The sequence below is a fragment of the Dermacentor variabilis genome, chromosome 3, assembly GCF_050947875.1.
Source record: "Dermacentor variabilis isolate Ectoservices chromosome 3, ASM5094787v1, whole genome shotgun sequence".
NCBI classification, from domain to species: domain Eukaryota; kingdom Metazoa; phylum Arthropoda; class Arachnida; order Ixodida; family Ixodidae; genus Dermacentor; species Dermacentor variabilis.
The window spans coordinates 95,871,752-95,896,031 of NC_134570.1; the positions used below are offsets into that span (position 1 = coordinate 95,871,752).

At 46.1% G+C, this 24,280-nt stretch overlaps 1 protein-coding gene and 1 pseudogene across 2 annotated transcripts in view; one reads left to right on the top strand and one right to left on the bottom strand.

Moving 5' to 3' along the window:
- LOC142576061 (uncharacterized) overlaps positions 1 to 24,280 on the bottom strand; it is a 411,410-nt gene that overhangs the window by 195,383 nt on the left and 191,747 nt on the right. The gene's annotated exons all lie outside the window — the stretch shown is intronic.
- Positions 7,053 to 7,220, top strand: LOC142576820 (U2 spliceosomal RNA; annotated as a pseudogene).

Consider the following 24,280-nt stretch of genomic DNA (forward strand, 5'->3'; position numbering starts at 1 on the left):
TTGAGAAACAAAAAAAAGAACTAAAAAGAAAAAAGAAACTGTTCGCACCAAGCTGTGAAGAACGACAACAAAAAAGAATATTTACACATACATACACCAATAACAAACCAATATTGTACACTGACATGTTATATTCACACGTACACACGCAAAAACCTGTAGAAGTGGCGCGCATACGCCCCTATATATATACATATATGTATACCTACATATACATATACACGCGTGCATGGTATATATACACACACACACACACCATTCAAGTGCACACATGCTTAACTTCAAGTTAAATATTTTATGAAGAATGAGCTGTTATAAAAAAAAAAAAAAAAGCCTACATGAGCCTGTATGAGCCTACATACTGTCGCGTTCTTGCGCAGTCGATTCCAAACTTATTCGTTTTTCTTACAATATGTTCTTTTCAGGCAAAAACAGAAACACGCTACCTAAACAGAAGTTTGGCTGGCCATTATGTCGGTAAATATCTATTGCAGTTACACATTCTTTTCAGCTAACTAAAAACGATGCATATTAAAGACACACCATAGACAAATGCGAAGTTCACTGCTCTAAATAGCAACCCTTAATAAAGGTGGCTAGACCGAAGGAAAGTGTTGGTGCCAATGGAAGGGGAATACAAACCGTAACACATCAACATTATTCGAAAGTATCATCGCTAACCAATTTTTGTTTGCTTGAAGCCCCCTACACGATTGCACAAACACTCAGCTTTGGTAGGGTGGGTACGCTGCAGTCTCTCGTCAATGTGATCATGAGAATGGTGACGAAAAAAAAAAGTTTCAATCCTACTAGGTCTTTCTGAATGCCTCAGAGTCGTCAGCGATGTCTCACGTGCGCTGTTCACGTTTGGTATTTATAAAATAGCACATGCATTTATCTGAACGGGTGCTGACTCTACAAAAATCTCCTTGATGTTGCTTGTCAAGAACAGTCACCAAGTACTTTAGGTTTGCCTGCTAAGACGCGCATGTTTAGGCAAAATTGGCTGATATTTTGTCCGAAATTCGTAGTCCACCGCTTACTGAAGGCATATACCACAGGGACCTTGGCAAGACTGTGAATTCAGTTGCAAAGCAATTGGTGTTTTATGTGCATTCCAGCGCTGCTTATCGCTGGCGTCGAGGCCGTGAACAATTAATCTGACAGACAGTTTATTAAAGCCCTTCGTCCACATCGGCACCTGTAATAACCCCTTTTATCTAACCCTTTAAATTTATTTCAACTCTCTTTCTCTTGCTCCAAGAATGGCAAGACAACTAACGATGGTTTTCAATGCGATCACGATTATTTGAGAACTCTGCGCGCTTTTCGCTTTGTCCGTTGTTATCCGATTTAACGGCAACGTTACTTCTCCGACTTGACGTCCGCTTGGGTCACTGTGTATGTGCAACTCAGCATGTACCCCTCTTTAATGACAAACAAGAAAAAACGTTTTAACTTCTTCCGGTGCTCGTTGGAATGGAAGTCACATGTAGCTTGGTTTTTACTCCAAATAGTCCATGTTATGTTACTCGCATTCATTATCAATGGTAGCGTGACAGAAAGACAACCGACGGAAACGAAGTGAAGACAGAGAACGGTCAGCTCTGAATTCTATGATATCGAACTTAAGTGAGATACAATATTGAATGAAACTATATTTTTAACCATAAAGAATGTGTTTAATAGGTGTGTATTTCAAGGAGAGACATGACAGTTGTACGTCTACCTGAAAAGATGTTGTTAGAAAATAGTATTTTACAATAAAACGACAATAACAATGCAGACCCAGGGGCCCAGTAGAAAGGCATATATTGCTATCTAAAATAGAATTTCAAATGAAGCGACAGTTACTAGCATTCGAGCGGAAATAGCAGTGGAAACCAGATCGACTTCATATCTGAATTCTCCTCTGAAATGTCACATATTCATGGCCAAATTGAAGAATGTTGTGTTATCACCTTATCGATGCCAACTAAATTAGAGCTCTGTATTTTTTCTATTGTCTCTTTCCTACGCGCAACGATTGTGATTACTAACGGGTGTCCACACATTCGTGAATTTTTAACCGGACAAGCACCTGGTCACATGAAGTTTGTTCAGCGCTCAGTTAACCCTGTGTAGTCGGAGAGAAGAGCTTGTACGATAGCAATGTCCTGCTTTTGGATGTATGTCGGTAGACAGAGCGCCGCAGCTAATATGGCGAATCAGGCAAGAAATTCCGATTGCTGGTTTTTAATAGCCAGCAAACGAAAGTTTCTATACTTTGCTGGTTATAGAACCAAGCGATAACAATAGGTGCTAAAACCCAAATCGAATGCTATGGTTTTGCGGTCGTCCTTGACTGCGAACTCCAGATCCTCCTCCATATCTATCAGCGATCGGTAACGCTGCAGTTGAGGCCCCCCGTATAGAAACGCACGTCACGACTTCGTTAGCGCATGCGGTAGGCGGTACCCTTTTCCTTTTGACTCGGCGATTGTCGAAAGGGCTCAGTATCTTTTTATTCCCTCAGGTTTCATTTTTGCGCATGAGCTAGTTGGTCGATGCAAATGTTAATTTGTAGGCGGCCTGCGATGTCTGTAGAGGCCTACAGAGTGCACTCTCAGCACTGCGCCATGGATCACATGAACAGCTCGTCGCAGAGATCAGAGAAGTACACCATCGCGTAGTTGACGAAGGACACGATATCCTGTGTCAGTGGCTACCTAGTCACTTTGGCATACATGGCAATGATCGAGCAGACGCAGCTGCCCGATCTGCCCGTGACGGCGTCAACTGCGTGGCCATTCCTCTTTCGAGAGCCGACGCAGCAAAAAAACTTGCCGTACTTGCACATGACCTGACGTTAGCTCAGTGGAATTCATCCGATTTCACAAGTGCACGCCTTCGTACCCTGGACCCTAATTTACAACTCCGTATTCCGCCCGAGCTTCCACGATGCGACTGCACCCTTCTAGTTCGTCTATGGCTTGGAGTAGCATTTTCAAATGCGTACTGTTTTCTTATCAGAATGTCCAACAGCCCACTTTGTGACTTCTGCGGGTGCAATGAAACAATCGCGCACCTTCTTTGTCAGTACTTTCGTTTCAACCTGCAAAGAGCAGTCCTCTCAGCCACTCTTGACAAACGGGACAAGCGCCCAATGACAGAAAACAAGATCCTTGGAAGCTGGCCTACGCGAACATCAGCGCGATCGACTATGAAGGCGCTGCTGCGGTATTTAAAAGACACTGGACTTTCTGACAGATTGTGACTTCACTGTGTGACGCAGGATTGTGCGGTGACACTGCATAACACAAGGAACGCCTTTGCGGGCTGCGTGACAGTACCCACAGAAAGAGTTTGTGTGCACGTGCATGTGTGTGTAGTTTGATTTTTCTTTACTTTTTATTTTTTATCCTTCTCTCTCTCACCTATCGAATCCCCTCGCCCCTCCCACAGTACAGTGTAGCCAACCGGAGATAATCTCTAGTTAACCTCCCTGTCTTTCCTTTGCCTTTCTCTCTCTCTCTCTCTCTATCCCTGTGAAGTGTTTAATCTATTTTGCACAAATCGACATCAGTCATTGTTAGTGCAAGCCAGACATTGTGCGGCCACGTAAACCAATCAGAGGTCTCTTAACCTTTTGCGGAGAATAACACGAGCAGGCAAACGGGCATAGCTGTCGTGCTTAGAAAATGAGCTCTTCGATCGGCGACATTCGATCCAATCGTTCAGGATTACCTGGTCGAATCGATCTGTTGCTTAGTTTTCCCTACCCTCCAACAAAGCTGTTTCCCCCGTAAACGATGAGTGGCGCTCGATACCCGACTCGAGTCATTGCAGCGAAACGAAATTGAACTCCAGGCAGGCACTAAGATCCTTGATTAGGCAAACACGAAAGTGCAGATAGTGAAGGTTGGACGCCACAAAGTAAGTAAGCCGCACCGTAGACTTACCGCGGCTAATGTAGCTAGGCTGCTCACGATGAATGTTTTTCTCGGTCGTGTGTTTATATGTCGCATGCTTAGGAACAAGTTACGGTGGCTATTTCGCTAGCCTTGTAGCGTATGTCTGTGCAGCGTGCACTGACCCAAGTGCGAGGCAAACGAAAGAGCACAGGAACTTATTTTCGCGCAGGCTGTGTCGAGCGGTTTGCGAATAGACACCACTTCTTGCTGACCTCCTTGCTCTTGGCTCTATCAGAGGGGAGTGAGCGCACCTAATTAGGGATGAGCCAAGCTGTAGTGAGAGTGATATCATGCGAGATACTTAAGCGACACGCATCCGAAGCCTCTGTGCGCGTGAAAACGTTTCGGCGGCGGCAATCCAGTTTTCTTGCTAACCCCTTGCAGGCAGACAAAGTGCCTTGAAGAATTCGCATTTTCTCGTGTGTCCTTCCGTCGCCGAAAGCGTACAGCAGTTGCCTGCGAGCTCTATTTAACTTTCTCAACACGGGACATGCATACACCAAAATACCGAGGTAATTAAATCTTTTGGGTAATTTCCAGCTCCGAGCGCCGGCTAAACGGCTCGCGGCCAGCCCTGTCCTCCTATATTCTCTCGCTTCCTCCTTTCCTACGCTGCTGCCATTCGGCGCGCACGACGAACGGGCACGAATTCCTAGATTCTTTGGAGTCAACGAGAAGAAAGGGGGTTAATCGAGGGGCCCTATATTTATTAATCATATCATATGACGCAAACAAACAAAGACGCCAGTTAGGACAACACAGGGGGAATAGCTTGTACTTGCTAATTCAAATAAACAAATGATAAATTAATGGAAATGAAAGTGGATGAAAAAACAACAGCAAAAAAAGACAACACTTACCTCGGCGGGTCTCCTTTCGAGCCACAGGAAACGTCGCGAAAGTGATCACATACCTAAATATTATCACTGAAAGATACTTGTCCTCAGCGCCTTTAGTTTTCAGCACTTAGTCTCTATAGAAGTAATGGCTGACTGAGGCCAATGTCGAATTTTTACACGGTGATGAGACCACTGCGGGTGTAGACTGATCTATATCTCAATGTACATTTGTCGTTCCTAAGTTACGAGTGAGACTGGGCTGATTATAAAAGCGAGCTTGCTAGTCTGCCGTTCATAGAGTCAGGAAATTGAAATCGCTGAAAAAAAGAAAGATACCACAGCTTGAAGAGCACATCTGGCGCGATAAATGCGAGCATCCAAAGAAGCTTTCAGTGTTCACGTGACGACATAGTTCAAGAATAGCGATTGTACATGGTTGCACAGAATTTGCTTATCATTATAGCAGGCATTCAAGAGGGGCTCACTCCACTTGCTCTCGGTTCCGCACTTCCTATTGAGGCAAAACTAGTTAGACGGCAATGAAAACAAGCGGTAGCAAGCTAGAGATTTCATCACTCGAACCGCTTTATTTGGGCCACCACGATAAAATCAGGAAGAACGCGAGAATAAATTAGGTCTCCATAGAAGGAGCTACTAGAAATTGAAGTTCGAAGAATCGAAGAGCTGCCCTGTTCAGACTCGTTCGAATAAGCTTGCAGCTGTTGTTATATATATATATATATTTTAATCAACGAAAGGCTGGGCCGTGCCCATTTTTCCAACCCAACTCAAATGACGAGTAGGGAATATAAACAAATGAGATAAGTATAAAGACAGAACGAACCTCATCAATCGAACTTAGGAAGATTTGAACGGGAAAAAAAGAATGAGGCAAGGAAATGATAGAAAGAAATGGGAAGAAAAAACACTGAGACTACAGAACCTGGCAGCAATGAAAAAAAAGAGGGAAAGACACGACGCTATTGCCGTAAGTCACGACATCAGCACATGTGTGTTCTCACATTCGCTTTGATTACTAGTCCCTAACTTTAAAAAAACTGAAGCAATGAAGACACGTGGTTTGTTTTACTAAGTCTGGAGACTAATTCAAGCCTTCACAAAAGGAAGAGCCAGAAAGATGAAGAACAAGGAAGACACTAATGGTAGGAAGTGTGCAGGCGGCACTAACGTGAGAAAGGAAAATAAACAAGAAATAGTTGTGTCTCAGGGTTCAACGAAGCTAACTAAGCATGAGAACATGCTAAGCGGGAGTGCATCATTTCACGATCATTACTTGCGCTTCGCAACTCATATACGCTACAACTCCCCTCCACCTCGTCAGCTACATCAAGAAAATTAAAAGCACAAGATAATTTTATGCTATCAAATCGGTTGACATAGCTCTGGTAATGGGAAGTATAATGGAAAATAACGGAAGAAAAGAAGAACAAATAGCAAAACACCAGAAGGGCTATCAATACTTCACGGTTTGTGTTGGTTCTCACTAATCACGCCACAAGTTCTGCTTTCACCTGCCGCAAAGTTAATTTTAACGCGCTCCAAAGAAACTCTGCCGGTTTACGCATATAAAAGATGATGGATCTAAGCAAGGCAAGAAAGGTGCTCCCTTAGTTTGCTTGCAACAGCCAAACGAAAGCTGACAAAAAGAAAATAGTTCCATTCATTCTGTGAATGTGGGTGACCAGCGAAGCTGTGTATGTGGGCCCTTTATAATGGCGAACTGTCCACTAGCGTGCGTCAAACGCCGTATGCACGTAAATGAAAGGCGAGGCACGACTAGTCGCACTTCCGCGATGTTAAGCCTCGGAAGATGATGAGGTACCGGGGGGTACACAAACCCGTGTATTGTTGCAAAACGCAGCACGACACCTCTTACTAACTGATCCCGGTACAGGGAACAGGCACTCGCACACACTATTTAACTGTAGCCAAGGCGATCGACGTCCTGCAGTGTAATAATGGTTTTGAGGTCACTCGAAAACCACAAGCGGTCACACAGAACACAGGCCACACAAAATTGGTTCCCGCAAACTCCCTCTGAAACCTGACCGTTGCTCCGGTGAAACGCTCCAAGTTTGCGGTATCGGGGAAACGTGAAGGGTTCACATTTCTTTTCACCTCGCGGTCTCTTCGGGCATCAAGCTTACGAGACCGCCACCTCGGGAGAGTGGAAGGAAAGGAAACTACAAGTGCTTCGAAAGCCTACAAAGATGGGGCGGTGCGAACGTACGCATGGCCGACGCCTGTCAAAGTGTAGTATCTGTTGTTATCAGCATATCCGGTAGGGGTTGCATTTCGACCTAAGATATTAATCTTTTCGCAAGTTGGCGGAGTTCTTAAAGCCTGCTTCACCTTTGCCGCTGGTCGGCCCAGTATTTGCACTATCTTCGGGATCGGCTCAAGTGTGGTGAAACATTCTCGATCTGCATCTCGATGGACGCACACAAATTGTTTTCTAGAACCTAGCCATACACATCTTTGCTGTAAACATTTGACTAAAAGAATGGTAGCTCTGAGAAATCGGTCTAAGCGAAGCTTTCTTTGGTGTTCACAAAGAACGCGGTTCTTTTTTACCGAAAATTTCTAAATATAGAGCACACGACTAAGGTTAAAACATTTTCACTGGAAAAAACTAACTAGCCACACATAAAATTTTGGCACACGAACATGGCAATTTAATGCTTGACGAAGAAATTAGGGCGGCGATATGACGATGATATGATGGTGTGAGGATGACGACAATTGGGTGACATTACCTTCACTGCTGCTAAGACCAAGGTGATGACTGTCACGCGCGAAAAAGCAAGTATTTCTTTTTCCTATTCTGTAGATTCTGTACCTTCATTTAAGGTCTCTGAGAACAATGATGTCTGTTGTAGTGGGTAATATGCATGTGGCGCTGTGCGGACTGCCACCGCTGCGGCGCGAGACCCGAGCTCGGGCTGCTGATGCGAACGCCTAGGACTCGCGATCAAGCGCTACTTTCGATCCCGCGTTCGAGCTGCAATAAACCCCCTTTCATTTGGTGGAGCTGTGGGATAGACCTCGGAAACTGGAACTCCGAAGCCGGACGCTACCTACTGCTGTGACCATGCCTGACGAAACCACCCACGATGATGCACCACAGCCTCCGGCGGTCATCATTTCCAGTGTGTTGCGCCAGCGTGATCCTGCCATCTTTAGCGGCACCGATGATCATGACGTAGAGGATTGGTTGTCATCTTACGAACGGGTGAGCCAGCATAACAAGTGGAACGACGTCACCAAGTTGCACAACGTGCTGTTTTACTTAACCGGCGTCGCGAACCTCTGGTTCCGAAACCACGAACACGATTTCGCAGCGAACACTTCTGCGAACACAAGTTTCGCAGAAGTGTTCGGGCGCCCCGCTGTGAGCAAGCTTCGCGCAGAACAATGCTTACGGGTGCGTGCGCAACATCACGGTGAAACTTTCACAAGTTGCATCGAAGATGTCATCGACCTGTGTAAGCGCGTGAATCCGTCAACGTCAGAACAGGACAAGATAAAACACATTATGAAAGGCATTGTTGAGGACGCCTTTCAAATGTTGTTAGCGAAGGATCCGCGTACCGTGGCTGAAGTTATCAATTTGTGCCAAAGTTTTGACGAGCTATGGAAACAACGCATCTTAGCTCGGCGCCCACCGCCTACGGAAGATTCGTTAGCAGCATTAATTATTGGCGACAACCACACAACTTTGCTGACGCAAATAAAGGAATTTGTGCGCGAGGAGGTTGCACGACAGCTCTCGATTTTGCCGACCACGGAGAATCCTTCTCAATGTTTGGCTCCAGCGATCCGACAGATAATTCAAGAGCAAGTGACCGAAGCTCTTCCACCTCCGTGTCAGCCGGCTCCCGTGGCCGCGCCTCTGACGTATGCTGAAGCCGTTGCATGGGCGCCTCGTCTGCAGGGGTTCTCCCCTCCGCCTTCAGTGCCTCTGCCGCCGGTGTTCTCTCCACCGCCTTCGCCTCGCCAGCCGGCGGATCCCTTTTTCAGTGCACAGCAGCAGGGTACAAATCCTTGGCGCACTGCTGAAAACCGCCCAATATGCTATGCTTGCGGTACCCGGGTCATGTAGTGTGTACTTCTGCCGCCGGCGCTTGCCGGCCTTCACGGGCAGCCCGCGACGACCCAGCTCCGACTTCCGACCTTTCCGTATGCCTCAACGAGCACCACCGGAAGTCTACGCTGCTGATGACATACCGGCACCGCAGTCACAGCTCTACGGCACTCGTCGCTCAACTTCCCCTCGTCGGCGCTCACTCTCACCCATGTTTTGTAGACCCAGTGCCAGTACTACTGAGGCGGAAAACTGATTTCCGCAGTTCCTGAGGCACGAACTGCGCCATCGTCGGAACATCAAAGCCCTCGTTTTTCCCCCGCTAATGTTATTGAAGTGTCCGTTGATGGCATCAAATCTCTTGCGCTCGTCGATACAGGGGCTGCTATATCCGTGATTACTGAGAAGCTTTGTCGTGCATTACGGAAAGTGACCATGAAGCCGTCGGTACCATTGCTTAGAACAGCCAGTGCACAAGTACAGCCAGTCACTATGTGCACTGCCAGGGTGCTGATTCGAGACATCTTGTATTCGATTGATTTTTTTGTCTTAACTTGTTGCTCCCACGATGTGATTCTCGGTTAGGATTTTCTGTCGCGCCATCATGCCGTCATTGACTGTGCACGTGCTGAGGTTCAGTTATCCGTTCTGTGCGATTTGCCATCTCACGACTTTCAAGTTCAGCATCTTAGCAGGATGTGTGTAGCTTCAGACACTGGCCTTCCTACTCACAGTGCTGTATTTGTCCCTTTCATGCGCATCGCTTGCCGAAGCGACGGTCATGTTTACACCCGCTGCCGTCTTCATTCGCCGCCAGCCTATATTGTTGCCTTTCGCCCTCCTCACGGTTCACCATGGTGCTGCAGAAATACTGATTTCAAACCCAAATTCGTACACTGTGGCTTTTCACTGCGGCGAGACTATTGGTGCCATCGAGTCTGTGGACGCTGACGTTATTTTGCATTTCTCTATTGCCGACGACGTAGATACTGCCAACGTAACAGCACTGACACCCCATGTGCCATCTAACCGAGTACCACCGGATGTTTTTTGTCGCTCCATTGCCGATGAGCTCGAGCCGACATAACATGAGCAGCTAATAACCCTTTTAAATGATTTTCACGCCTCTTTTGACCGGAACCAAGCATTATTAGGCCGCACAAGTACCGTCTCTCACCACATTGATACGGGACATCACGAACCCTTACGCCAGCGTCCGTACCGCGTGTCATCCACCGAGCGTCGTGTCATCACCGAGCAAGTTGAAGACATGCTTGACCGTGGTGTTATCAATCCATCTTGCAGCCCTAGGTCGTCGCCCGTAGTACTCATTAAGAAAAAAAAGATGGCTCGATTCGTTTCTGTGTGGGCTATCGTCACCTCAACAAGATTACACGAAAAGATGTCTATCCTCTACCGCGCGCAGATGATGCCCTAGATAGTCTACACGGTTCTGAATTCTTTTCTTCTTTGTACTTGCGATCGGGCTATTGGCAAGTGCATGTGGATGAATCCGAAGCTCGAAGACAGCTTTCATTACGCCTGGTGGCCTGTATGAGCTTACTGTAATGTCATTCGGCCTCTGCAATGCGCCCGCGACATTCGAAAGGATGATGGATAACATTCTGCGAGGCCTCAAATGGAAGACGTGCCTGTGTTATTTAGACGACGTAGTAGTTTTCTCCCCTGATTTCACCACTCACCTCTCTCGTCTACGCGAAGTCCTTAATTGCCTTGCCACCGCCGGCCTTCAACTTAACTTGAAAAAGTACCGCTTCGGAGCCCGCCAGCTGACCATACTTGGCCATGTCGTTTCCAAAGACGGCAACCTTCCCGACCCTGACAAACTTCGTGCTGTCGCAGAATTTGCGCGGCCGACTACACTGAAAGAGCTCCGTAGTTTTGTCGGCCTTTGCTCTTATTTTCGACACTTTGTGCGCAATTTCGCCTGCATCATCGCATCCCTGACGAAGCTCCTGGCTGGCCCTGGTGACCTTCGCGATTGGACTCCGGCATGTGACCCCGCCTTCACCACTTTGCGTCATCTGCTTACCTCACCGCCTGTTCTACGCCGCTATGACCCGACTGCACCGACCGAAGTTCATACGGACGCCAGCGGCGTTGGTCTTGGAGCCGTCCTTGCGCAACGCAAGACTGGCTTTCCGGAATATGTGGTTGCGTATGCGAGTGGTGCCCTCACGAAGGCAGAAACCAATTATTCTGTCACAGAAAAAAGAATGTTTGGCTATAGTTTGGGCGTTAAACAAATTTCGCCCTTGTATGGCCATCCGTTCGATGTTGTGACAGACCACCACGCGCTCTGCTGGCTTGCGTCACTGAAAGACCAGTCAGGCCGTCTTGGACGTTGGGCTCTTCGGCTCCAAGAATTTGACATTCGCGTCATCTATCGATCCGGGCGCCAAAATTCTGATGTAGATGCACTCTCCCGATCGCCCATGCGATCCGACGAAACGCCACCCTCATCCATGGAGTGCCCGGTTGCTACACTTGCTGTTACTGACATGCCGTCTGAACAGAGGAAGGATCCGTGGATTGTGTCTCTCATTGACATTCTTCGCAGTTCTTCAATGGCTACAGGCACTCGAGCCCTTCGTCGGCAAGCCACCCATTTCGTTCTACGGGACGCCATCTTGTACCACCGAAACTATCAGCCGGACGGTCGCAAATGGCTGCTAGTCATCCCTCGCCATTTGAGCTCCGACATATGCACGTATTTCCACGCCGACCCACAACAAGCTCATGCTGGCGTCCTGAAAACCTACAAGTGGCTCCGCCAGCGCTACTACTGGCGTGGCATGTATTCTTATGTCCGCAAATACATTCGGTCATGTGTAGCCTGCCAGCGACGCAAGACATCTCCTCATACGACAGGCCCTCTGCAACCTTTACCGTGTCCTGCACGTCCTTTTGATCGGATTGGCATTGACCTTTCTAGGCCTCTTCCATGCACTGCTAAAGGAAATCGTCGTATAATTGTCGCAGTAGACCACCTCACAAGATATGCCGAAACTGCTGCACTTGCTTCGGCTGCTGCTCGCGACGTCGCCGCATTCATGTTACGGCATTTCATCTTACGGCATGGCGCACCGCGAGAACTGCTCAGCGACTGAGGCCGTGTCTTCTTGTCCGAAGTTATTAATGAGCTACTCGCCGCTTGCCGCACAATTCACCGCACCACTACGGCGTATCACCCACAGTCTAACGGTCGAACGCAACGGTTCAACCGCACTCTTGGTGACATGCACAACATGTATGTTGCGTCTGATCATTCCAATTGGGACGATGTCCTCCCTTTTGTGACGTATGCGTATAATACCGCCGTTCAGGCTACCACACGCTTCTCCCTATTTTTTCCTTCTTTATGGACGTGAACCATCCACTACCCTCGACACCGTGCTACCATATCGTCCGGATGCCTCTGAATTCTCCCCTCTTTCCGAAGTTGCTCGCCATGCTGAAGAGTGCCGCCAACTGGCTCGCTCGTTCACGTCGGCTACCCAAGGAATTCACAAAGATCGCCACGACAACGGGCAGCCCACACAGTCCTTCGCCGTGGACTCTGACGTCTGGCTTCAGCTGCCCTTCCAATCTCCAGGCCTTAGCCCAAAGCTTGCTCCGAAATATCAGGGTCCGTACCGGGTCGTCGCGTGTACATCGCCTATGAATTATGGGGTCGAACTGGTGACGACATCTTCGGACAAACGCCGCCGTGGCCGTGAGACGGTTCACGTCAGCCGCCTGAAGCCGTACCACGACCCCCTTATCGTGTCACCACCTTAGGTCGCCAGGATGGCTCCTCTTCGCCGCGGGGCAATTGTAGTGTGTAATATGCATGTGGCGCTGTGCGGACTGCCACCGCTGCGGCGCGAGACCCGAGCTCGGGCTGCTGATGCGAACGCCTAGGACTCGCGATCAAGCGCTACTTGCGATCCCGCGTACGAGCTGCACTGAACCCCCTTTCACTGTGTACTCAATGATGTAACCTCACACTTTTCTGCTCACACTAAACGTGCTGCAGCGCGGCGAATGCAGGGCACGCGCTCTCCGGGCTCTGTCTGCAAACCATCAGATGATTTCGTTTCTCCTACGTCATTCCGGAAGTTGTACACGAAAATCTGTCTTCCTCAACTCGAATACGCGCAGGCCGTCTGGAATGGCTTTTCTAGATCAAGTAGTGACTTTATATATGAGGTCCAGAAAAAGTTTATAATCATATATCATCACCGGTTCCAAATTAATTGGTTTGATTGCGTTCCACATTTTAATAAATAGGGCATCGGCTCCTCTCTATGGTACGACAAGTTCAGGATTTAACTATGAGGTTCACAAGCACTGCCTTAAACTGGGCTAGTTGGCGAAGTTCCACGGTTATGGCTCTAGCGTTAGGGCACAGGGCATTTACAAACTGTTATGTGCGCCGACTTGGACAAGCTACTGATCTCTTCTGCGACAAGTCTGATGTGATACAAAAGGTAGGACGCTATTATAATTAGAACCCACAGCCAATAGCAATGAAAAACATATTAATATTTGTGAAAACCAAATTGACAAATAGCTAGGCACCCTTGGTTCTAATAGCACATTTGGTCCTATGCCTTCTTCCATGAAGCGTCAGGGCTTAACTTTGTTCGGTCATGTTCAGTATATTTGCTTGCTTGACAAGCGTTAGGAAAGGCTGTATAGACACATTCAAATAACTCAACTTCATTTTCGCATCACCTTCATTTTGAATGTAACACATAGCCAACATCATTTTACAAGTAAATAACAAGTTTGTTTTTGTGCAAGTCTAACAAATAGACGCATTCAAGCAAAACAGAAACAAAACATAGACGTTCCATCACCGATGCGGATGGCATCGTCAGTGCACGAATGGCCCGAAAGGGGCGAATGCATTCTACTTATCTACGAAGCAGCCGTAAACATCCGGCAGAGGGCCGGAGCTGGAATCTCACGCCTACCACTCACGACAGACGAACCACGATAAGTTTTTTCTGGCCCAATCGCTGATCCACAGTCAACGCTTGCCCCGTTATCAAAATCGCACACATGTCGATTCCCCAAAGCGTGGCGCCTGCTTAGTAGATGAGTAGGATGCATTCGTTATTTTGCGTCATTCGTGTATTGATGATGTCATCCGCATAGGTGGCGATACTTGTATGTTTTTGTTTTTGTTCAGTAAAGTCATTGCAAAGATGTTTGACAAGTGTGGGTTCCCCTGGCTTTTGAAACATTTTATTTTCACCAAAGTGCTGTTTTTCACACTTTTTCTTTCTTTTCTTCGGCCCTAAGAGCTTTTCAATACCAAATCCCCTCTGCCATGCAGGGTAGCACGTATGGGACCTTACACACGCCGGCAAAATTATCTGTGTTTCCTTAGGGAGCTTAATCTCCCTCTCGAATACAAAGAAGGACTGAGCGCTGAGAGAGCCATGCCTCTTGTTCAGTCGTGTTTCTTCGTGTTCCCGTTGTAGACCTGCCCTTACGCTAGCGCAAAAATCGTGACGAACAAGTGGCTCAGTAGAGGTGAGTTCGTAAACAGAGCGGTAATGTTCCACGCAGGAGAAATAACCATGAAATTCGGGTATGCCAATATGCACACAAACGCGTTGTCGAGCACGAATTGTGCAAAAGTTGCAAGCACGCACACAGATGTGCAGAAGGACTTACTTGCACAATGCCGAACCTCTAGAACAATGTGTATACCGGTGTAGTTATTTTCGTTATTAACTAACGATAGTCCAATACAGATGGAATCGTTGATCGCATAAATCGTGTCATGCTTCTTGTGTTCATGAACGCCTTTTATACTTCAGTGAAATGGCCCAATGCACTTGATTGGGTGGCCGAGCAATTGGGTGGTGCTTATAGCTCAGCGAAGCACTTGCCAAATGCATTGCTCTTCGTGTCGGCCTAGCCGTCGCTCGGATATAGTGAACATTGGGACCGCGATGAGGCGATTGCGTACCTAATCGGGAAAAGCTACTTCCCTCTGTGCAAAGGGCTTCATGTAACACAATAGGCCAGTCTACCCGTATTAGACGACTTTCAAACATCACAACCAAACTTCGTTCCATAGTAAGACAAAAAAAAAATATGCGCAACAACGAAACATTCCCTCACGTCTCTTTTGACTAGAAATAAACAACTAAATAACAAAGGAGATATGCCAACAAGCACTCTAGTAACAACGCCGCATTTGTCGTTCTGGGCTCTCGATTCACTCAATTTCATTGCGATAGCAATTAATTATATAGACACTCCAAGCGCATTTTTCTCGTCGCCGTGGGCGTTGCCGTCGCAGTGATGTTCCATATAAAGTCCGACGACGATAACACTGTCGCCACACATCGTGCGCTGTACGTGCGAGTGAAAGCGCGCGAGGCAAGCCGACGGTCGCGGCTCAATCTGACGCGCGTGAAAGAAGAAAGCGGAGAGCAAGCGCGCCGTCTTCCGTCACGCGAAAGGCCGCGGTGGGGATAGGAGGGAGGGGCGCAGTGTTGTGCTCCGGCACCAACTGCGCATTTCGCGACCGGGGCCACGGGGAACTGACGATCGCGTCTCAATCTCGCCCGCCACAAGGAGGCAAGCGGGGAGGCAGCGCGGGAGGGAGGCGAGGTGGCCTCGGCTCCGCCAACAAGTGCGTACGTTGTACGGCCGCTCGCTCTCGCGCGCGCCGTATTTTGAACACGATCTGCAGATGGTTCATACCTTTCTGCGCGCTGTGTGCTCGCCGCTCTTGCGTTGGAGTGGTAAACCGCACGCGGGGCACTTCGTCGGCTGCTGCTGCCGCGTTGCTCACACCAGCGTTATGACAGCGAGTGTGTGTGATCAGCGAGTGTGATGTGTTCTTGTTTTCTCGTGCGCGCTGACATCACATGCTTGTTAATTCTGTTCGTAAGCGAATGTTTCCAAGTTTATACGGCCGATAAAACTACTGTGCTTACTTCGTATAGCTGTGCACTCATTTGCTATCGCAATCGATGCTTCGCCTTGCGGGTGAAAATGCGACTGTTTTCGCTCACTTACCAACTCATGCTGACCGACTCGCCGTCGTTCACGATCTGTTCCAGTTAGAGTAACATTATGTTAACAAGAGTTACACTAGAACTGCGCAATTAACCCGCTGCTTCTCAAGCATGACCATAGCTGACTGCCTACATTCAAATTGATTGCTTACAGGTGCAAGCAGCGATTTTCTTCGGGGAGTGTGCGAAAACAGGTCGAAATCTTCCGTTTCGGAGCTCAGAAATTTGAGTACTTTGACGACTCCAGTGCACGGTCCGACGGGTTTACGGATTTCGGATCCATAAATCTCACCTACAACGTTGCGTCACATCTGGCCATGTTTCGCTCAAACATCAGAGCAGCCTCGCATGCACCATGCAATATATATATATATATATATATATATATATATATGAAAGTGAAGACTGTAGGTGAAATAGTTTCATTCTTCAATGTAATACCCAGTCTTAGACACGCCAAAATATTCGCCTTGCATTGTTCACTAAAGTAACTTTCCAGCAGGAGAGTTGTTACAAAAGAAAGAAAGAAAGAAAGAAGGAAAGAAAGAAAGAAAGAGAAAGAAATTGCGTTTTGAAAGTTGTCACTAGGAATCCGAAGCCATCCACTACGGCGTTCTTCATAAACCACTGTGCTGTTTCGAGACGTCACATTTCATTTTAGCTCAATTTCTGTTTTGTTTTTCAGTGTTCTCAGTTTGCTTGTAAAATCTTATCATGCTCAGTTCTGAGAGACAGCTCAGCGTGTAGTTGAGGGTGTGTGTTATTTTCAAATTTAACCTCCCAAATGTTCACACATGTTTTCTGCTTTCTGTATTTACGGCAGATTACTCGATTCGGCTGCTTCTAGAATGAAGCTGGGTTCACTGAAGAGCACAAAAAAAATTGAAACAGTGGAAATTGAAAATTGGAAAATTGAAACAGGCAACACGCTTCATATGCAATAAAAAACAGAAAATAAGAAGTAAGCGGCGTTCATCATTAAATACTATTGCCACAACGTGACCTCTAAAACAGTAGAGCACCTTCTGTGCCACTGCCCATCTTTTGATGCACAATGACGCGCTTTGCAAGCTAAACTTAGCCAACTTAATAATAGGCCGCTCTCGGCGGAAAAGGTCCTTCGACCAGAGTCTATGCGTTCTTGCGTTCACAAGGCCACAAAAGCCCTATTTCTCTTCTTGAAGGCGACTGAACAGGTGGAACGCCTGTGACAGCTAGCGAACACTCCTTTGTGAGGGCGTTCGGAATGACTGGCTCTTTATTCTTTGTTTGATCTTTCCTGCTTCTTGTCTATTCTTCCTATTTAGTCCTTGGGTGAGCTGTTTACCTTTCCCACTTCGTCTCTCTCTGTCTCTGACTATAGTATATATATATATATATATAGTCTGCAACCGAGCAAACTATAGCAGTCCACGTGGGCCTTATGTCGCAGCCATTGTTCCGCATAAATTATGACAGGAACACTAAACAGACAACTGAATATATACATCACCAAGTAACCGTATGGAAGAAAATTACCCTTTCTCTGTGCCTGAATGATCATTATACTTCTGAGCAACCACGAATCAGTCTAGCGACACCTTGTCGCGGGGAAAGTTTCCTACGCAGTAATACTGCAGCAAAGGCAACGTGCAGGCCCACCGAAATGAGGGTCAATCGAAAGCGTCACGGGAAACGTGTGCCACGCATTCCCCACGCCCCCCGCCTCTCCACCCATCCCACTCCTCTCAGTATTCCAGGCATGTGCGTTCGCATGTTGGCTACAGGTCGGGAAACGGGGTCAAACGCAACGTTTGGATGGTCAAATAGTGAAGTAGTGAAAGGTAGCGGGAACGATAGATGTTCGAACATTTTCGCCTATAATATCTGATCTTTCGAGCATGATGTTATCTGATGTTGAGTACACATGACCTGCGAATCCATGCACTACAACGTCGTTGCACGTCCGGCTTTGTTAAGACGCCTTTGACACAGGAGCGGTGTTTTCGTGCGTCTGACCCCCATTTAGGCTTTATCCTACTCCACGAAGCCTGTCGTGCGAAATGAACGCGCCTTCAATTGGCGGTACTCGGAGGGCCCCATCGGACACCGAATGACCCGGGAGTAAACGACATATTTAATATGAGGGTTTATCCGTTCGTTATTCTTTACCCGAAATTTCGTACATTAGAGCTCCTAAGGTTCATGATAAGTGCGCTCGACAGTGGTAGCTTAGCGTGCGTCAAGGTTGTGCGCATGCATAATGAAGCGTTACTTATGTAAGCGCTTTTAACTGCCACAGTGACCACTGTCTGTCGCTATGTTTCTTCTCTGAGCTCACGGATCCTACCGTTTTGGTTGTCGTCCGCGCTTAATACAATGCTCGAAGGGCAACGCCATATTATTTTACCTTCCAGTTCACATTTAAACGGCCACTAATAGCCAGGATTCGAAGAATATTAGCGAGAGAAGCTTATGAACAGTTGTTTCGTCATTTAGGCTTGGTATAGGGCATCATCGCCGCGATAATCTACTCACAAAAGTTTTAAAACAGTCGAGTTTCTTGTGAGTGAAGGAGGAAAGTAAAAGAGACGAATACGGGCTTCTAAATAAACAGTTTGAATGAAATTAAATTATATTACCCAGTTGGGAACGCCATAGACAGCAAGCTTAAGTCATTGGCATTAGAAATTTATTAGCCGCCTATGCCCACTAACGCGGCTGTGCCGGGAATAAGAATTACCAATTAAGTGAAATTTGCGCTCTCGCTTACGGGTATGGCATTAGCATAATAGATGAAGGCCGGCATTAGCTAAAGGCGAAGACGCCGCATATGGTAACCGACAGAAGTCAGCGCCAATGAGTGGTTCTTTAATGGAACGCGTGCCCTGACTGGCTAAACTTTCCAGAAGTAGCCAACCTTGCATGGAACCACTAGTGAACGGTCATTATATATTTCAATGATGCTAATCCTCTAATGGCTATGGAAAACAAGATTAAATATATTTTAATTTTTTTTGCGCTTCGTTAAAAACATTCTCTCTCCCCCCAACATACGTTCGATGAAGTAAGAAAAACTTATGAGGCTAAGCTTTACTAACGAGTTTAATATTATGTTCGGACGTCTTGACTGTGGACTGGGTTCTAACTTGTTGCATATACTATGTGGACTTCCTTAAACAGCCTGCAGCAAGCCTGTCAGCCACAGGCAACGTAGCCCTTATATATTGAGAAAGAGTCTCAACGCCTTGGGCGATGAAAACAAGACGTGTCAATCAAAGTCGACGCGAAAGAAAAGATGGTCGACCTGCACGATATATGTATCCGTATGCACTGAAGTTGGGGGTTGCTTAAGATGATTTTGCAACATTTGCTTTATTTTCTTCGTTTCATTGTCAAAACTCGAATTTTTTCGGACGTTCTATTTCTTTTGTTAGTGTAAATTTTTCGCATTCGCTTTGCCGTTTTCTTTCTTTTTGACGCGCATGTACAGGCGACGTTGCCTGCTTTGGCGTCGACTTTGGGTCAACACGACTTTTTTTCTTTTTTTTTCCCTTTTTCTTCTTCTTTGTGACCAAGAGAGCAGGTGGGCCGAACCCGGAAATAGCGCAGTCCATGGTGAGGCGTGCTCGAGGTTCTACTTCATCAGCGCTCATTACGCCTACTCTGCGACTAACTCTCCCTTCTTGTCTCATTTACACCTACAGTTTTGTACCTTTACGACTCGCTACTGCGATCTGGAGGCGCGAAAGGACCGTTTTTCCGACCAAGAGATCAGATACATGCACAGATCCCATGTACGCAAAAGCCGCTTGAAGTCGTCCAAGCAGACGTTGTCATCAAGGACTTTCGTATCACCTCCATCCAGAGATGTAGGCTGTCGAGACTGTCACGGGAATGGCACTGCGCAGCCTAATGACATGTATGGTGAAGGCATGGGAGTAGCTCGCATGCTTTCGTCAAGGAATGTTACGTCAAAGAAAGCAAGGTTTAGACGTAGCAGCCTTAAGAAGTTAAAAGCACGTTATTTATAATTTTGAGGATCGAAAACAGTTACGCTGTGCTGCGAGCAATAGGAGACTACATTTAATTGTTTCATAAGGTTTAGCGCTTGAACCACGACGTTACGACATTTTTGGGGTGTGGTAATAATGAATCGTTCATTTAGATATCGAATCATCTCCAGTGTGCTTCCTTGCCGATTCTAAGCATGTACAGTGGTGCAAGGACGCATTGATTCGAGGACATTGGTTGCTTTCCTTAAAAGTAGTAAATGAATTATTGGTAGCCAGCCACGATGACATATCGGTATTCCTAATAAAGTAAACTATTGGGTTTTACAGGCAAAAACTACGATCGGATTATGAAACACGGCGAAGCGTGAAACTCCGGATCGATTTTTGCAAACTGGGGTCAACTTTTAAATGCAACTTAATCCTAGCTTTTGCATTTCGCTTCGATCGAAACGAGGCCGCCGCGGCTGCGATCAAGCCTGCCATGACAAACTCGGCAACCCAACGCCGTAGCTACTGGGTTACCGCAGCGGCTGTAAAAATTTATTGCTCTTGGTCCCATTTTATTAACGGTTGACATCACAGAACGCAGTATTTTAGCTCATTCGTTCGCTATTATTATCTATATAGAAAGAAAATGAGCGAAAAAAATATCTAGGACGCTTGAAGTCCTTCGCTACCTATGGGTTAGTCACCGAGTAAACGGAGAACTTAAAAAAAAAAACTTGAAATAGACTTTCTGATGGCAAGATAAGCGGCACAACTGCTTCATTTATGTTTGCGGAGGCTTCAACTGGGAGGCTGCCACCTAATTTGCGTTGTTTCCAATTATGTTTTAATTGCTGCAACGCTAAAATGACTAAAGCAGCTCATGGAGAAATTTATTGTAGCAATCAACCAAACCTATATATGAAGCCACTCGCTAATGGCCGATGTGTACCAATGTAGGAAAGAGACATAATAGAAAACATGCAACGTAAACTTTTAAATTTGCATTATTGAACGTAAACATAATAAATATTAGGTTTATTGATATATTAAAGCACAACAAAAGTATCTTTATATAGAGACCACGCATTCGTGATCTCGATCTCACGCAACAAAATTATTGTCGCGAAGCAGCGAAGAATGTTCAACAGGCTGTTCAAGAATATGTAAATATCTCACACTTGAGAAACCATTGTGAAAAAGCTAGTGCTTGGCGGAGGTCGCACCCCTTCGTGTACCTTTAATTCTCAAAACAAAGTGTCTTGCACGCCTTCTAGTTCAGTGCTATCCATCCAAAACCACCGACTTCACATTACGATAGATACTGAGCAACAGCTTTTCAACCTGAACCTATTTTCAGTTCATTTATTGCACTTCGACATATAAGCACGCTTATTGAGATATAAACTTGGATAACAGCCTTCTCTGGCACAAAATTTAGTATCTGCTGCGTGTTCTCTTTTCATAGAGTTTCATTTTCATCGAGCTTTTTTTTTTATTCGTCAATAATGTGCTGTACACAGTTGACAGGCGCTGGCGAAAGTTAGACCTGTTTGTTTTGTGATTATCTTTTTTTTGTTATTGTAGCAACAGTGCTGTCCAACCGAACACGCCGCATTCACCCTCTATCGTCTGCCGATTTTATGAGTCTCTCAACTTGACAGAATGTGCTCAGTGCAAAATAGATGAAATTTAGGGTCTCTATTTCTGCTAACAACTAAAATGGCTAATAGTCAACGCAATAGAATCGTAAGTAATTGATGATTCTTAAAAGTAGAATATAGTGGAGTGCAGTTCACCTTGAGGAAACATTTTGCATTAGGTATTGCAAGTGTGCGTGTGTGCACAACCGTGTGCGTCAAGTTCGCATCCCTCCAGTTGGGCGATTTCGATATCATGCTCTTTCTAATTACATTCCTCAACTTAACTTCCTTAACAAGGAACCTTAACAGGTTCCTTAACTTCTCGGTCTTACTTACCAATAATTATCAAGCCGTATACCATCGCAGTTCTGCTATTTCAGTTTTCTCATCACATTTCCATAACGTAGGCTGTGTGTGTTGGGAAATCACGCTAACGAAGCTTAAGTAGCTCCATTACGATGACGCAACATGGACTATTCAAAACACTCTCAACCAAGAGGAGAATTCGTTTAGTGCATACTTAATCATAGTCTTACAGGCAAGAACTCTTATTTCGGCAAACAGACGCTTCCTGTTTCAGTTCTTTTCTCTGCGGGCAATACCGAGACTGCCGCAGTCGATATGTAATATTGTAGTAAGCAAGAAAAGAACACGCCTACCTAACTCCAATGATTCCGTGTTTTCCATGTTTAATCAGGTCATTTATCCGAAAAGGGTGTCCGTAAATTTTATTTTCCGATGTTTCCGGTCGTGTTCCAAACTGAAGCCGGTATTGCTCGGCACATCCTAATCAGGTATGGGCGGCGACGCAGGAGCAAAAAGAACTTTTCACAATGAAAGATGCTATGCACTGTCAGGGAAAATCCAGTTTCGGGCGAAAGAAGCTTCGTCTGAAAAAGTATGAGGTTTTGTGCGAGGCAATATCGATATCTAAACTTGGATGCCTGGCAGTGAAAAGAAGTAGAAATCGACTGAATCAAAGACGGCAGCGCAAATCGATCCAATCATACGTGATTAGATGGCCTGTGCAGAATTCGTCAGTTTTTCTTTCGTCGTCAGTCTTCATTTTTCTGAGTCACGAGCTAAAATAAATTTGTAAAAAAAAATGTGACCTAATTCCGGCTGCCACCATAAACAGTGACGCGAAATTGAAGTGGGTATACTGATTGAGGCAGCAGTATTTGATTAAACAAGAAAGGTAAAATGCCAATATGTGGACCGTGAATGCCTAGGAATAAGCTATGAATAGCAAGGAGAATTTTTTTGTAGCTCTGAATAGAACAAATATTTCACCGATGTTCCTTATATCTTGCGAATTCATTGTGCAGTGGTTCGGTTGCGCACCCAAGAAAGGTTTGAGGTTTCTTTGCGCAGTATTGACACAACCTCGTATTGTGGTAATCCAGCTAGGGAAAAGGTGGCGTCATTTCTACATTCTCCTAAGGAAATGGCAAGAATAAGAGGAAGCGGGAAACTTGCCTTTTGCTGGCTTCATTGTTTGTTAGCTTGACGTGGGTATAATCAAAAACAGGCTGTCGTATACGACGTACTAAAACCTATATCCGATTACAAAGGATTTCGTGCCCTCTGCGACAAGGGGCTCATGAGGCTCTGAGGTAACGCACTCCAGTCTCGCTCTCACGCTAACAAGCATATACATCTGGCTCCAACCCGAGTCGAAATCATAACTTTTCTTTCGGACTTGTAGCGGACTTGAGTTGCGTATATTACCAGAATTCAACAAAAAAAAAAATCAGCGGGTGATTTAGCAATAAATGTGAGAGAAATGTGCTAGCATTGCGTGGCACCTCTTTGAGTTCACGGATCCATGACTTAAACCGCGTTCACCATATTGCAATGTGTCCTTCAGGAGCCCATTCGACACACGTCCAGCTTCTTCAAGGAGCGAAGTGCGAATGACAGTGGTCCGTAGACCAACCTCAGCTGCATTACATACGTGTGCGTGCGTGCGTGCGTGCGTGTGTGTGTGTGTGTGTGTGTGTGTGTGTGTGTGTGTGTGTGTGTGTGTGTGTGTGTGTGTGTGTGTGTGTGTGTGTGTGTGTGTGTGTGTGTGTGTGTGTGTGTGTGTGTGTGTGTGTGTGTGTGTGTGTGGAGTTTTTTTTTTAATGAGATGAGTCAGGTCCACTTTAGAAGAATTTGAGAAAAAACGAAAAAAATCTGACCCGCACGCAACGCTGTCCAAGCAATTGTGTGATATGTTTCGCATGTTAGGTAGAGCAACTTTACAGCAACAAGTAATTAAAAATTACGCAGCACATTTGGCCAATATTAGAAGGCAAAGTTGGGATTTGACTTTTGTCGATTTCAAGCACTCGATTTGATTTCGTTCTGGCCACACAACTTTGTTGAAAACAACTATCGATAACGGTCCGACGTGATTTCAGTACAAAAGCTGTTAGAACACTGGCAATAACGGCTGCTGCTATCATTCATGAATAGTGTGAATAATATTTGGAGACAGCAACTTTGCCTTCTTGAAAGCATAGGAAGCCCCTTTTCTTATCTCTCACAGGATAATTTTCTTAGGCAGCACTGAAAGTATTTACAAAGTAAGTAAAGCAACTTGTGATGAGATCGTCTTATTGCCTCGATCACATTGTGCGGAAAGCGCTCTCCCTTTGGGCGAGTATATTTGACTCATTTTTATCTGTACACCAGCGGGATCTGGCTCAGTTCTGATACAAAATACG